General features: G+C 41.0%; 1 long non-coding RNA gene across 1 annotated transcript in view; it reads right to left on the minus strand.

Moving 5' to 3' along the window:
* Window positions 1-11,882, minus strand: part of LOC140514946 (uncharacterized) — a 93,995-nt gene extending 82,113 nt beyond the window's left edge. Inside the window, exon 1 of the long non-coding RNA XR_011970780.1 lies at window positions 7,564-11,882. This is a non-coding gene — a long non-coding RNA (uncharacterized lncRNA). The remainder of the gene's footprint in view (window positions 1-7,563) is intronic.
* Between the last annotated feature and the right edge of the window lie 3,542 nt (window positions 11,883-15,424).

The raw sequence follows: 15,424 nt of genomic DNA on the forward strand, positions 1-15,424 counted from the left end.
ATTTAAATCTCTTCGATCCTGAGGTCCTTCTATAAGCTCTATCTCCATGCACACTATAATCCATCCAAACTGGCTTTCTTGCCCTTCCTCGTACATCTCCAGCCTCAGGGCTTTTATACTGGCTGTGACTCATGACTAGAATGTACTGTGTCCTTGTTTCCGTCTCACAAAATCCCTGGTTTCCTTCAAGACTAAACTCAATCACCACGTTCTTCACAGTCCTTTTCTGATTCCCTAAGTTGGGAATGCCTTCCTCCTAAAAATCACTTTCTATCCATTTTTTAACTACTCCTATGCAACAACACAATTGATATTTATTAAATGCCTGATAAATACTGGAAACACCAAAATAAAGATAGTCCCTGCCCTGCTTACAATTTAAGGAAACAACAGGAGGAGAACCAGGAAAGAGGATTATCTGGAAAGCCTAGAGACATACCTATACCTATATATATCTTGTCTCCCTCAGCTAGACTACAAGCTCTGCAGGGGCAGGGATTATTTTCCTTTTAGCCTTGGAATCTCCAGTGCCTGGCATTAATCTTTTTTTTCATTTTTATTTTTCATTTTTAACACAGTTTATAACAGACAAAACAATTGGTCAGGTGATCCTCCTTTTTAAACCATTTACAGTATGGATCACAAAAGAATTTTTTTTTAAACATTAACCAACTGAGACACAAATAATATTTATGTCACTAATTTCACAAGCCCTTGACCTAATTGTCTCCACAGTATTACTAAGAATTAAAGGACCCTAACTTATTGTTGTTGGTCTAAAGTCCTATGCCTAATAGCTTAATTTTAGACAACCTCGGATGTTCCCCTACCCATAATCTGTAATTGAACAGATCTGGTATTAAGCTTACAAACCTTTTGACTATAGGAAGTTGCCAACAAGAGTAGGGACATGGCAGGGATACAATGTCTCCCCAACTTCATGTCAGTTCCAGGCAGGATTAGATTGTCCACTTGCATTCAGTCAGGCTTAAGATCTGCCAGGTGTCAGTGGGGAAATTGAGTCAAGAGAATCCTACCTCAGCCTAGGCTGAAGAGTTGCTTTCCCTCCCTTCCCATGAGATCACCTTTTGCAGTTCATACCAGCATCTCACAGGCTTACTGGCATCATGAATTGGAGGCTCAGATCACATTTCTTGCTATCCATACCAGAAGAACAGTCATTTAATAGTCCTATAACATCTAAAAATGGCAAGTTCCAATAACCAGATTTCCAATATGATTATAATTTCACTTTGGCTGAGGAACATCTTTTGAGGCAAGTCTCAAGTGCCTTACATGCCTTTCTATACATGTTCTAGTTCCTGATTAAATGACAATCATAAAATCAAATTTACCATTAAAACCTTGACTTTTCCATCAAAGCCAAATTTTACCCAAGGTTACCTTCCTCTTGGAAATTTAGACTGAAAGTCTTTTCTCCAAACTAAAGATGTCATTGATTTATTCTCAGTAATTAATTCAGTCAATTATTTTAATGCTAATTGCTTTTACCTCACTTTGTAAGGCATTAATCTTTAATAAATAGTTTTTGGTTGATAGAAACATTTTTTATAGTTTAAACAAAATATACGGTTTTTTAAAAAATTCCCCTCCCTCTCAAAAGAGATTACTTTTGGAAAAAAGAAGATCCACAATTAAATAGTTACCATCTTCCTTTGAATATTAACTTATTTAAAAAGTGTCATAAAAAAGGGAAAATTTTGGAATTGTAGAACATAAGGATAATTAGTGGAGGAAAAAAAATCACTATACTTGGAATTAAAGGATCTGAGTTGAATCCCAGTGTGCAAGAGATAGTAAACGATACCCCATTAAAAGTAACTCTAGACAATATAAAATACCTGGGAGTATACCTGCCAAAATAAACACAAGAACTATATAATCAAAATGATTTTTAAAAAACCTTTTTACACAAATAAAATCAAATTTAAACAATAGAAGAAATATTAATTGTTCATGGGTAGGTAGGGTCAACCAATATAATAAAAATGAAAATTTTACCAGTGTGCCCAGTTCTACTACCGTGTGATATTGGGCACTTTACTTTCTGGGCCTCCATTAATCAATGGATTAAGCATTTATTATGGAGTAGGAATTGTACTAAACACTGGAGACACAAAGACAGCAAAAATTATGGTCCCTGCCTTTAAGAAGCTTACATTCTAATGAGAATATCTCTTCCTTCATCTGTGAAAGGAGGAAGTGAGACTTCACAATTTCCAAGGTCTCGTCAGCCCCAAAGCCCACTACTCCATCGTCTATTATAACAAGGATTGTCACTCTACACCCTGGGAAATCTCTTGGACTTGGCTTTTTTCATTGGATATCACAAAGTTCTGACTTGACTTTAACATAAAATCCAGTTATATTATCTCTAAAGTGCATTCCTTTTGATGACTGAAGTTAGATGAAAGAGGCAGTATGTCATAATCAAAAGAGCTGAATTTGGTTCATTAGTTCACAGGACTTAGAGCTGGAAGGATTCAGAAAACCTGGATCTGAAGAATGGTTGCCCCTCAAATTACCTTGGGCAAGAAACCTCACTCCTCTATGCCTATTTCCTCATCTGTAAAATGGGAGTCTTAAACAAGCATGCTTTTGATCAAAATTCTATGAGGTTAAGAGTGTAACCTAAATTTCTGCAGAACAACGATCAAAGCAGTCTTGGCATCACCCCACAGCACAGACCTGATGATGTCATTGCCTTCTCCAAAAGCTCCCTTGCCACCCAATTACTTCTAGGACAACATACAAAATCCTTTGTCATTTAATGATACCGCACTGCTTCCTACAGTCGACTTTTCCAACTTATGACTCATTGCACTCCTTCCTCACTCTCTGGCCCAGCTAACTTTGATCACTTGTGTTTTCTCATACACCCCATTCCATCTCCTACCTCCATAGCTTTTCCCAAGTTGTGCCCCATTCTAGGATATTCACCCTTCTTAGCTCTGCCTTGTAGAATCCCTCACTTCTTTCCAATTTTGACAAAAGCATCTATTCCTGCATGAGACCATTCTGATACTACATCTGCTAGGTTCCAGTGTCTCCTCTCCTGACTTCCTACTCCTAACCATTGCTTTGTATTTATTTTGTACCAAAGTATAATCCACATACTACATTCCTCCAGTCAAGTATAAGTAATCTCCTTGAGTATAGACGTTCATTTTTCTCTTTGTATCTTTGTCCATAGCATAGTACTTGGTACCCAGTAAGGACTTCATAAATTGCTTTCTGATTGATTGTTTGGCCCTTTCACTGTACTATGTTTATCTATCTGCCCTCATGTAGATCAGTCTTGGGGGTCTGGGGGAAGGAGCAGGAGACAAAAACTCAGCTAGCCACAATGCACAATCCTATAGGGTAAGGACATGACATGGGTGTGTGATACAGTGCCATGTAAGGTCCAGTAGGGATGGTCATTAATGACCTAGGGAATCATGGAAGGCTTCCTCGAGAAGACAGCATTTGAGGCGGGCTATAAAAGATAGATGATAAGGTCATACATTCATAAATGGAAAGAACTTCAAGAACATCATTGCGTCCAAAGCCCTCTTTTCACAAGTGAAGAAATTGAGTGCCTGGACAGTTAAACAATTTGCCTGAGGTCACAGAGGCAGGGAGCACTAGAGGCTCTTTCACTATAGCACATGGTGTCTCTGGGATGGGAGGGACTTCAAGTAGTAAAGAATGCATGAGGACATTCCAGGCATAGGAACCACAGAGACAAAGGCATGGAGGCAAGGTGGCCCTGCCAGCTTCCAAAGAAGTAGCACAGCATGGCTGGGGTGGAAAATAAATGCAGTATTAATGGGGAAGAATAATCTGACATAAAATTATAGAGGTAAGAGGGCCACACATGTTTACTGAGTAGGAACCACCCCTATGGCACCATGGCAGATACACAGGAAATACAAGGTGGGCTAAGGCATGGTCCCTCCCCCCATATACCCTACAGTCTAGCAGTCACGTTAAGAAGTGGTACATCAGAGAAGTCTAAAGTACTTGGTTACTTCTCAAGGGCAACAATCGTTTCTTTCTGGGTGGAGGATAGAAATCAGGGAAAGTCTTCTCAAAGAAGGAAGGCAGTCATTTAGTGAGCCCTTGGAGGACTGATAGAAATGGCACAGATGGATGAGGTGGGAGGGGGAGGAAGGAATATGAATTTAGTGTTTTCTAAGTGCTGAGCACTACTGTGCCAAGTGCTTTACAAATATTATCCCATTTGATCTGATGATACTGGGAAATAAATGAATATGTCCAAGGATCATCCAATCATCTTCTTGGGCCATCCTGTGAAGTTGCAGTGGGAAAGCAGATGGCAGCCGTGTTATCCTCATATTTATATTTAGGTCGTGTGAGCATATGGTCATTCGTTTGTGTCTCTGTGTGTCTGCATGTGTGTATATGAATGAGTAAACCAAAGATCTGGGATTTCAATAGGTGAGACACCTCTACCCCACCCCACCTCAATGAAGGCAGAGCACAGCTGTGCAGACATAAGTAGGATGGAGCAGCTGGGCTTTTGTTCCCAGGATGCCAAGTTTGGAAGGTGCTGACATTAGTGGCAGTCCTTCAACAGCATAAAATGTAAGCTCCCTGGAGCCAATGGCTGTGTTCCCTTTGTTCCCTTGCTTTCCTCAGAGCCTAGAACAGTACTTGGCGTATAATGTCTCGTTAATAAATGCTTATTAAACTGAATCAAAATAACAGAGATTAACACTCAATAATAATAATTAGTTGAGCAGAAAGTTACACAATAACAAGAACACGTGCATCTTTTCATGTGATCCCTGACTCTCCAGCTACTCCAGCATGGAAAGGCAGCCTGGTGTGGAAAGATGTGTGACGCAGCAGAAGTGCCAGCCTCCACTGGTGGAGGGAGGTTCCTTACATGCAAGTTCCTGATGCTCATGAAATCAGAGCTCCAGCCCCCACTCTCACCTGTATAAACTTGAACATCTCTCTATCTCTCTCTCTGCCTCCACTAATGTCCTTCTCAGATGCCCCCATGTATGTTAGCAATAGTCTTGTGTTCTTAAAGATTGTTGATGATTTGTTGGCAGCCTCATCAATCAGGGAAAGTTTGGTATGTGAGTCCAGCAAATGGGCAATATGCCTGTCCCTGAAAGACCATCCATCATGGGAGGTCAGCAAGGCTCACGACCAGGAAATTAGTCACCAAGTGATAACTGGGTAATTACAACAACTCAGGAAAGTTTCTGAATGGCATCCATAGAAACAGTCCTCAGATTCGTGTACACGCTACACTCAGAAAAAAGCATATATACAGCAGGATGGTAGGTCATTTCCCTGGGATGTTGAGCTTGATTTGGGGAGCATTGGAACCAAATGAACTGAATGTCTGAGCTCTACAGTTTGGTTATGAACCAGGTGTGAACTCAAGGTATTGCTGTGACCAGAAGGGACAGATGTGATTAGACAGGGCAAATATGACCAGAAAGTGCAAGTGTAAGCACACTTGGCAGGTATGACCTGAAGGTATAAATGTTACTAGGTAGGTCAGGTGTAATGAGAAGGTGCAGGTGTGATCAGAATGGATCAGGTGTGAGTTGAAAGAGCAGGTGTGACCAAAAGAAGAAGGGCATAGATTAGCTCCATTTCCCAAACTGGATTTTCCAGCTTGTCTTCAGATGCCCAGAAGAGCACATGCATTTAAAATGGCACCCTCACAGGATGCTATCTTCCACCAGGACTGCTCCAAAGAGCCCCTGGACTCATCATTTGGAGTTTCTATGCAAAGCTCTATCTCATTGTTCTTGTTACCAATTCCATAAACATTTATTAAGCACCTACTATGTGCTAGGCACCATGATGTGGATACAAATAAGAAAAAGAAACAATCTTTACCCTCAAGGAGCTTATAGTTGATTGGGGGAAGACAATACACAAAAGGAAGCAGGAAAGGAGGGGACACCAGGGAGTACCTGCTCTAGGTGGGGTGGATATGCTGGATTTGAAACCAAACAGACTTTCAGATGGAGAGTGGAGAGAACTCAAAGTCCCAATCCTGTTTTCTCTAAAGAAAAGCTTTACCCATGAGCCATCAAATCAGAGAGAGGGGTATTGGGAAGGTGTTGAATATCTACATCTAAATGATCAACATGGTAATGGGATTTTGAAGTGATCAACTTATCCTGGGGTGGAGGGAGGGTGTAGAGTGTGTGTGTGTGTGTTTCAGAAAACTTCACAGGAGAGACACACTGTGCACATGCCCACTTCAAAGAAGGCCCATGACTCACAGGGAAGACTGGTAATGAAATCTAGGCCTTCTGGTCAACCTGAGGGCAAGCCATGTAACCAAGCCCCAGAGACTGGGACCTAAGAAGGGGATGCTAAGAAGGGAAGATGAGTATCACAGCCTAAAAATTCCAGCAAGATGAATCTTTCCTTGGCTCAGAAGAAAGGTCTAGAGAAAGTTGTTGCAGAAAAAGCTGTTGCTTTTGCTTACAGAAACAAAAATGAGAGATGAGCTTGTCTGTAAAGACCTTAAATCTATGTGGAGCTTTTTGGCTGATTACACTGAGGTTAGGCGATCACTAGATGATACTATGAGTTCAACTGAAAATAAATAAAAGTAACTATCTCTTCACACACAGTGATCTCAGCCCGTGGTAATCATTAGCAGAGGATGTGGCCAGGAAGCAATGTCATCAGGTTATTTTCCAGGGTTGGGGGTGTGCAGTTGGAGGGAGGAGGATTGATGAGGGCAGGGAAGTAGAATCAATTGTCATAAATGATTAAAGAGAGAGGGGGGGTATGTGTGGATCCATGCTGCTGAAGCAAGAAGAAACACTTGATCAGGAAGATGGATGCCAGTCCCAAACTTTCCTAGATATGGAGATACTTCTGCTTTTTTTTTTTTTTCAAATTCTAACAGTTCAATTTTAGTCTATATCAAGAGAAATAGAATCCAGAATGAAGGAGAAGGGAAACAGTGTCCTGATACTGTGCCCACATAGGATTATAGGTCACAAAGTTAGAGTTTGAAGGGAACCTTAGCAGTCAATGTCACAGCACATATCCCCTCCACCATTTGGGGGACTTTCAGGCCAGCAGATATCTTTTGTCTCTTCTCAGTCCCTTACTTACTCTTTCCATATACTGGTCCCACTTAAAAGCCCTTGTGTTCCATCATCACAAATTTGGAAGGGGCTATAGAGGCCACTTGGTCTAACTCATGACTGACCAATGTTCCCCCAAGGTTTTTTGCTTGAAGGTGGTGAGAAATAGAACCAATTCTCCACTTCCCAAGGCAGCCCATTCCACATTAGAGTAACTTTAATTATCAGTAAGATTTTCCTGACACCAAGCCAAACTCTGCCGCTCTTCAGCTGGCACCCCAGCTCCTTGTCCTTTCCTGTTGCCAAGCAGAATACGGCTGATCTCTCTTGAACCTGACAGCCCTTCGAATGCCTGGAGACAATGATCACATCCCACCACTAAGTCTCCTTTTCAGGACAAAACATCTCTAGCTCCTTCAACCAATCCTCACATGACAGTTATCTTGTGACGCTTTACCTTTCTGGTTGCCGTCATCTGTTACTTTCCAGCTTATCCACGTCATTCTTAAAATGGGCTTGGCAGAACTGAATGTAACATGGTAGATGGTTGCTAGGTGCTGAAGTAAATAGAGCCTTGGGTCTGTAGTCACAAAGACCTGAGGTCACATCCTGCCTTAGAGAGATAGATACTAGTTATGGGGCCCTGGGCAAGTCACTCCCCTCTGTTTGCCTCAGTTTCCTCATCTGTTAAATGAACTGGAGAAGGAAATAGCAAACTACTCCAGTATCTTTGCCAAGAAAACTCCAAATGGGGTCACAAAGAGTCAGACATGACTGAAAATGACAACAATATTTACATACAAACAAACTGTCTGTGGGTGTATGTATATATGTATATGGACTTTCTTATTTGCTTGAATTTGTGTTATTACCACTTAGCTATGCGCTAGGCAAACAGAAATTAATAAATATTTTATCTATCTGCCAATCTTTCTATCTATCTTTGCATCTATCTATCTATCTATCATCTATCTATCTACCTTTATATTTACCTGTTTAACTTATGCTTGAAGACCTCAAATGAAGGAGCATCTAACACCCACTCAGACTCCCTCATCCTACTTTTGGATGGCTCTCATTGTGAGAAATTCTTCCTAACATCAAGCCTGAATTTTCCGTTTTGCATTTCACCTTCATAGCTACTGGTTCACCATGACCAAAACAGAACGAGGCTCCTCCCTTTTCCATATAATAACCCTTCACATATGTGACCACAACTATCAAGCTGCTCCCCCTAGCCCAAGTTTTGGCTTCTCCCAGCTAAGACCCTTATTTCCTTCAATGGACTTCCATGTAGTGCAGTCTCAAGACCTTTTGCCATCCCAGCTCTCCTCCTGTCCAGCTCACCAGCATCCTGCCTACACCATGAGATCAAGAGCTGTACACAGTGAACCAGCTAGAGCCTCCTTCCTCTTTGGTTACCCCATCATGAGTAATTCCTCACCTAAGTCAGCTAAATTTAGTCGGTTTATGTCAATTTTCTTCAGTTAAAGACTTGGTATGGTTTTGATCTAAATACCATACAAGATTGTTCTTTTTAATAGAAGAATTATCTTCAGCAGAAATCCATACATCCACCTTTCTAGGGAAAAATGAAAAGCTTCAGTGAATTAGTACAGTAAACCCAAGAAGGAGAAACAAGGGACTGCTCATCCATCAAAGTAGGAGCATGGAGTTTTCATGGAAGGAAATGTGTCTTCCCAAGGGGGCCTGGATTCCAAGCAAACTTTTTGGCTTTCTGCATTGTCTTAAGGTCCTCTTCTGTTTGCTCTTCTGTTACCTCACATCAGGCCAAGTGACTAGAAGCTAATCACATGACCTCATGAGTGCCCAGGGGGCAAGTGTTGATTCCTAAGTTATTTGCCTCCCCCACACCAAGAGCATTGTCTAAGACTCCCGTAGATACACGAACTCATCAGCATGGACGCTTCCCCCTGAGGACTGATTAACCATCTTCAGTCCCCTCATGCTGTGCAATTATTGACTGGGTCTCCTCATCAATCTTCTGGAGAAGGTTGGCCTGGTGCAGTGAAGGCTTCTTCCCAGGGATTTGGGCCTTATTGGATACCAGAGCCACATGTGGTTGGCTTATTTGTTCTCTCTCCCTCTCCTTTTCTCATCACACATGACCCTGATGGGGCTCTCAGTTCTGCCGCTTCTTCCCATAAGGCATAGCTCTTTGGGTCACCTGCAGTTCAGGCTTCTTGGGGAGTGTGGTCTTGCATGGACTTAAGTCATAAAGTCTCATAGGAGAATGTTGCTATTTAAAAAACAGGGTCTGGTGTCAGTTAGTATCTGAAGTTCCTTTTGTTAATAAGCATGTGAGACACAATTCAAACCCAGATCTTCCTAATGGCTTAGAGCTTGGAGATCACTCTAGTTCAACTTTTCATTTCACAAATGAGGAAACTGAGGTCTGGGGGTGAAGTGACTTAGTGCCTGAGCTAGAAAGGACCTTTAATATAACCCTTCCTTTTTGAAAATAGGGAAACTGAGTCCTGGAAGTGAAGTGCCTTGCCTGGGTTCACAGAAATAGTTAACACCAGAGTCAGGAGTCAAACTGAGGTCCTCTAACTCTACAGCCAGCTTCCTTCCACCACCAGGCTGACTCCTGTCCAGTGTTGTAGCTCCTTTTCATTTATCCCACAGGTCATTTTGTTCTCTTCTTTCCTATTCTAGGCCCAGCTCACTGGCCACCAGCTCTGCCTATCTGAGATTTTCTTCCCTCCTGTGGTTGGTTTTGTTAAGGATACCACCAAGGTAGTTCTAGAACATTCTGGACCATAATACAGTTTACACAGTATCTCTGCAAATTGGGTCTGGAAGTAACAGAGCTGAGATTTGAACCCAAATCTTATGACAGCAAGTCCAGTCAGCAATTTTTCCTCTACCTGCTATACCACCCCCTCACTATACCCCTAAAGCCATACCAAAGTGGAGAATAATTTTTTTTATGATAACTGATATTTATAGAAAGTTCACAAAGCACTTTGATGGACTTTCTCAAGAGATAGCTCAGTGGCCCAGTGAGTAGAGCTCTAGCCTACAATAAAGAAAACTTGAGTTCAATTCTGTCCTTAGGCATTTACTAGTTGTATGACCCTGGACAAGTCATTTAGTCTCTGTTTATCTATTTCCACACCTGTAGAAATAGGGATAATAAGAGTCCCTCTCTCCCAGAGTGGTTGTGAGGATCAAATGAGATCATATTTACAAAGCACTTGGCAAATCTCAAAGCTCTACAAAAGTGCTACCTTATGATAATTCCTATTTTATGGGTGAGAAATCTGAGGTTGTGATCCATCCATGTTCACGTGGCCAGTAAGTGTCAGAGGTCAGATCTGAATCCCATTCTTGGCAGCTCCAAGGTCAGTACATCATCCACCATGCCGTGCTGCCTTCTCCATCAATGGCTTCTAAGAAGCATTTAGGGAGTGAATCTGGAATGAATGCCACTGTTTATAAGTTTCACACACTGACACCTTCTTAGATAATGTAACATATTCACCCTCCACTCCTTTCTCGACTCACAAACTTTCCTCACACCAAACTACAGTTTTATCATCATATGGGATGCCCCCAACATCTCAACCCATTTACTCTGCTAGAGGCAGCAAGGTGGCTTCATGAAAAGAGAGCTGTGCCTGTAGTCAGGAAGACTCAAATTCAAATAAGCCTCAGCCACCTCCTTGCTTATGTGACCTAGGCTCATCACTCACCATGGTGTGCCTGACTTGACTATAAAATGGGGATAATAATGCCACTTACTGTCTAGGTCTTTGTGAGGATCAAATGAGATTTGTAAAACACTTAGCACAGTGCCCGGCATATGATAAGTGATTAATAAATGCTTGCTTCCTTCCTTTGTAGTCTTCCTCTTGTTCAGGACTTGGTGACAACATCAGCCCCCTCTCTCATGCCAAGCCTGCCCCTTCATGTGATGGGGATGAGGTAGGAAAAAGGATTCTTTGTGCTCATAATCACTGACTACACTGTATCACCCAGTGCTCACTCAACAGCTCCGTGGTATGCTTGGGACCTTCTCAGTGCACCAGCATATTATGGGGTAAGAACACTGGATTTGGAGTCAGAAGAACTTCACAGTCATCCAGGCTCTGGGCAAGTCACGTCTCTGCCCCATTTTATTCCTACATAAAAGGAGGGAATTGGGGAAGCAGAAAGGGTGTGATTCAGTAGAAAGAGCTCAGACTGGGTTCAATCTTATCTCTATGACCCTGAGCTGATCAATTCTGGGTCTCAGTTTTCTCATCTATAAAAGGGGTTGCTACAGGCTCTCTAAGGTCCCGTTCAGTGTTAGAGCCTGAGATGCTGGCACTTCTACCTACTTCTACCATGCAGCTGTGGTGCAGGGTTGACTTTATGCTCTTTAGAAACATAGGATTTAAATAGAATGAATCAGGGCCTAAGGCTGCTGACTCCATACAGACAAGAATGAGGATCCTTGCTGCCATGTAATGTCTGGGCCATGCAAGTATTCATCCAGATAGATTCAAGGATATAATTTAGAGGCATTTCCCTTCTGTTTAACTACCTTTTAGATCTCAGGCAAGGAAGCAACAAAGATTTCTCCACCAGCTTATTCTCAGTATCCACCAACCCAGGGCCCAACATGGAGAGGCTGCTCCATGAGAGACATTCACTCTGCTGAGCTCCTTGCACTGTGTTCTACCATTCAGACAGACCACAACATGAAATAGATGGGAAACCAAAAATTCTAATGGGACAGCCTGAAAAATGAAACAGACATGGGGGAGAAAAAGGGTGGGGGAGAGAAAAAGAGGGAGAACGAGGGTCAGAGAGGGGAGGGGAAGAGGAAGGGAGGAGAGAGATAGGGAGGGAGGGAGAAGGGGAAGGAGAGAGAGATGGAGAAGGAGTGAGAGGCAGACAAAGAGAGGTAGGCAGAGGGAGGAGAGGGAGGGATGGAGAGAGAGAGGGAGAGAAAGAAGGGAAAAGGAGGGATAGAGAGGAAGACAGAGAGAGACAGAAGGGAGAAGGGGGAGGAAGGGGTGGATGGATGGGTAGATGGCGTGAGGGGGGGATGGATGGAAGAAGAAAGGGCTGAAGATGGATTCAAGAATGAAACAGAGAATTCTCATGAAATTGACCACCTGGTGAAATACGCATGAAATAGACTGTACTTTGAAATAGACTAGAAGGGGAAGTTCTCATAAAATGGATGGAACAGTGAAATACAAATAAAAAAGGGAGTCACATGAAACAGACTGAACAGTGAAAGAGACTTGGGGCTGTGGGGTGGGGAGGAAGGGGGTTTATTCTAATGAAATCAAATAGTGAACTGAACAGTGACAAGAAGAAATTCACATGAAATCAACTAAACAGCGAAATAGACTTGGAATTAAAACAGATTTCATGAGAAATAGAAAGAATAGTGAAATAGACTTGGAAAGGAAAGAAGAATGCTCATGCTTACAAAAAGGGGTCTTGAAAGGATAGTATCTACACTTAGTTTGGGACCAGGAACAAATATTTTCTGAAGTGTAACTGAAACTTTAAAAGTCACTTTTCCTTATTGATTAACTCCTCAAATGTATGCAACTCTCTTCTCCTAAACGCAGGTAAATAATACACTAAAATTATATTAATGATGACTTGTTAATAACGACAATTATATACATAGTATGTAGTATACATGTATAGTAATGATGACTTGTTATATAATAATGACGACTTGTAATAAGCGGCATAAAGCAACCCCGTTTCCAATCAAGGTTTATAGGATAAAAAAGAAGGAAAGGGTTCAAGAAAAAGAAGTGAAGGGCAATGAATGAGTTGCCTGAATGCTGCTGAGTATTCACCAGATAGGAACAAAATAAGCCAGTTGAAGCCTCCCCCTCCACTGTGTCAAGTGGGAATGTTATGAAGCTTTAGGAAAACTTCATGAATAAAAATACCACTGAGTGAGCAAGCGTAGACAAATTACAATGTGGATCAGTGAAAGCCTGCAAAGCCGAGGTGGTTGTAGATCTATTCAAGTGTTAAAAGAAATATTGGAAACTATAAACAACATTCCAAATGTACCCTTCAAAATGGTAAGAAAAATATGGTAACATAAGCAGAGGAATTTTTTTGGAAGAGCCATCCCTTATTTTATAAGTTATGCTACCCAATCTTTCTTACAAACTCCAGGTACCATTCTTCCCATATTTCCAACCACGGAAGGTCTGGGATGATTGATTCAGAGTCACATCCTTTTCATGGTTTTCTTTAGAGACAGTCACTGATGTTGCGGTTATTTAATTTGGTAAAATCCTTCCTTTGGCCTTTAGGTTCCCTTTTGCCTGCCCACGTGGAACACTTGTCCCTGAAGATGCCCATAGCTTCTAGAGAAGCTTCAACTCTTCTTCACTCACGTCAATAAAACATCCTCTGATGCCACAGTTGGGGAAGGCTGAGCAGCTCCTACAATGAAATGGTGGCACACGCCATACCCCAAAAGATGGCACTTCCCAGGAAAAGTTAATCTCCTTAGTTCTGATGCTGTCCCTAGGGATTGGATCCCTTAGCCAGGGCCATAGTCATGGGGAAGACAGCTGGCTTCACTGAATTCACTTCAAGCATGTGACTTTTGTGATTTTAAGGTAAGTGGCCCAATGATTTAAACTTTATAGGCCAACTCATCTGCATGAGCATTCCTTTCAGATGATGCCTTCTCTGGAACAAAGGTGACCATGGCTCTCAAAGTCTCTGAGTATGAGATCTGGCAACTCTTTCCATGCTGGGAGGGTTTCATGTTGCTAGAGGTGCTGTGTGCACCGTTAAAGAACTAACCGAGCTAATATGAAGAGGCTGTCACCCAAAGATGCATTATTTCAGCTTCTCTTCAATTTAAAGTCATTTGTTTTTATCATTGGCCTTGATATCCATTGATTTCCATGTGAAAAGTGGGGGTGGGGAAAAGTTCTATTGGAAAAGATGACCCATAATTAAGAAATGACAAAAATGCTGTCTATTCAAAAGTTTTATGCCTAGACATCAGAGATCCTTTCTTTTAGAAGAAAATTGGGAGGGAGTGGACATGATGAATACAGAAGGCAGTTCATCACACTGTAAGAGCAGAAAATGGCTAGTTTAATATGTATCAGTTATTGAAAGATGAGTCCCCTGTGTGTAGCTAAAAGGAATATCAGCAGTTATCTAGTCCAATACCCTCGTTTTAAGCTCTTTAACTGGTCAGAGCAAAGCCAAAGTAAGTAGCAAGTGGGTATTGTTTAAAGAATGACTTTGAGTGAATAAGTTATCTTGTCTATTATAAATACTTTAAAGGACATAGGAGGAAAGACACAACTGCATCCAGAGAAAGAACTGATAAATAGACGTATAGAATAATTTTACACAGACACACACATGTGTATATATGTATGTATACACACACATTTGTTTGTAGCTAATGGTAGACATCTCCAAGGTGAGGAGTGGTGGGAAGGAAGAGGAAAAAGAGAAATTTACATGATAAAAGTAAAGATTTTTACCATATCATCATTTAATATAATTTAACTGATGCCAAACAGTTGTCATTTAAAAAAAGACTAAAAGAGTTCAAAACGACCTAAGCCAAAAACAATTGCTGACAGGGAAAGAAATAAGGTCGCCAAAGATAATAAAGATTGAGGGAAGAAATTCATTCCAAAAAATGTCAGGAAAAGAATAAGGAAAGATGACAAGTAGAGTCACTTTGCAACAAGTCATTTCAGAGAAATGATACCTTCAGAGGACTTGAAATCAGATTATATTTATTTGCAGCTGCACATTGTATGTCTGCTCTGTTCTGTTGATCTACCTTTCTCTTTCTTAGCTAGTACAAGATAGCTTGGATAGCTACTGCCTTATAATATAATGTAATTTAATATCTGATAATGCTCAACTCCTTTTACCTTTTTTTAATTAGTTCCTTTGATATTCTTGACTTTTTGTTCTTCCAAATGAATTTTGTATTTTTTTCTAAAAATAACTTTTTGGTAATTTAATTAGGATGACATTGAATATGTAAATTAGTTTAGGTTTTGTCATTTTTATTGTATTGGCTCTGCCTTATCATGAACAATGAATATTTCTGCAATTATTTAACTCTGATACTATCCGTATAAAAAAGGGGGTTTTTTATAATTTTGTTTACATAGAGATACACACGTGTGTGTGCACAAATGTGTTTAGTATTACAAATGGACAATATATCTTGGATATACCTAGATGTTTTCATGTTTGTTTCTACCATTAGAATGTAAGCTCCTTGTAGCAAGAACTGTTTTTGCTTTCCTTGTGCCCCCTGGCACATAGTT

Source organism: Notamacropus eugenii, chromosome 7 (assembly GCF_028372415.1).
Source record: "Notamacropus eugenii isolate mMacEug1 chromosome 7, mMacEug1.pri_v2, whole genome shotgun sequence".
NCBI classification, from domain to species: Eukaryota; Metazoa; Chordata; class Mammalia; order Diprotodontia; family Macropodidae; genus Notamacropus; species Notamacropus eugenii.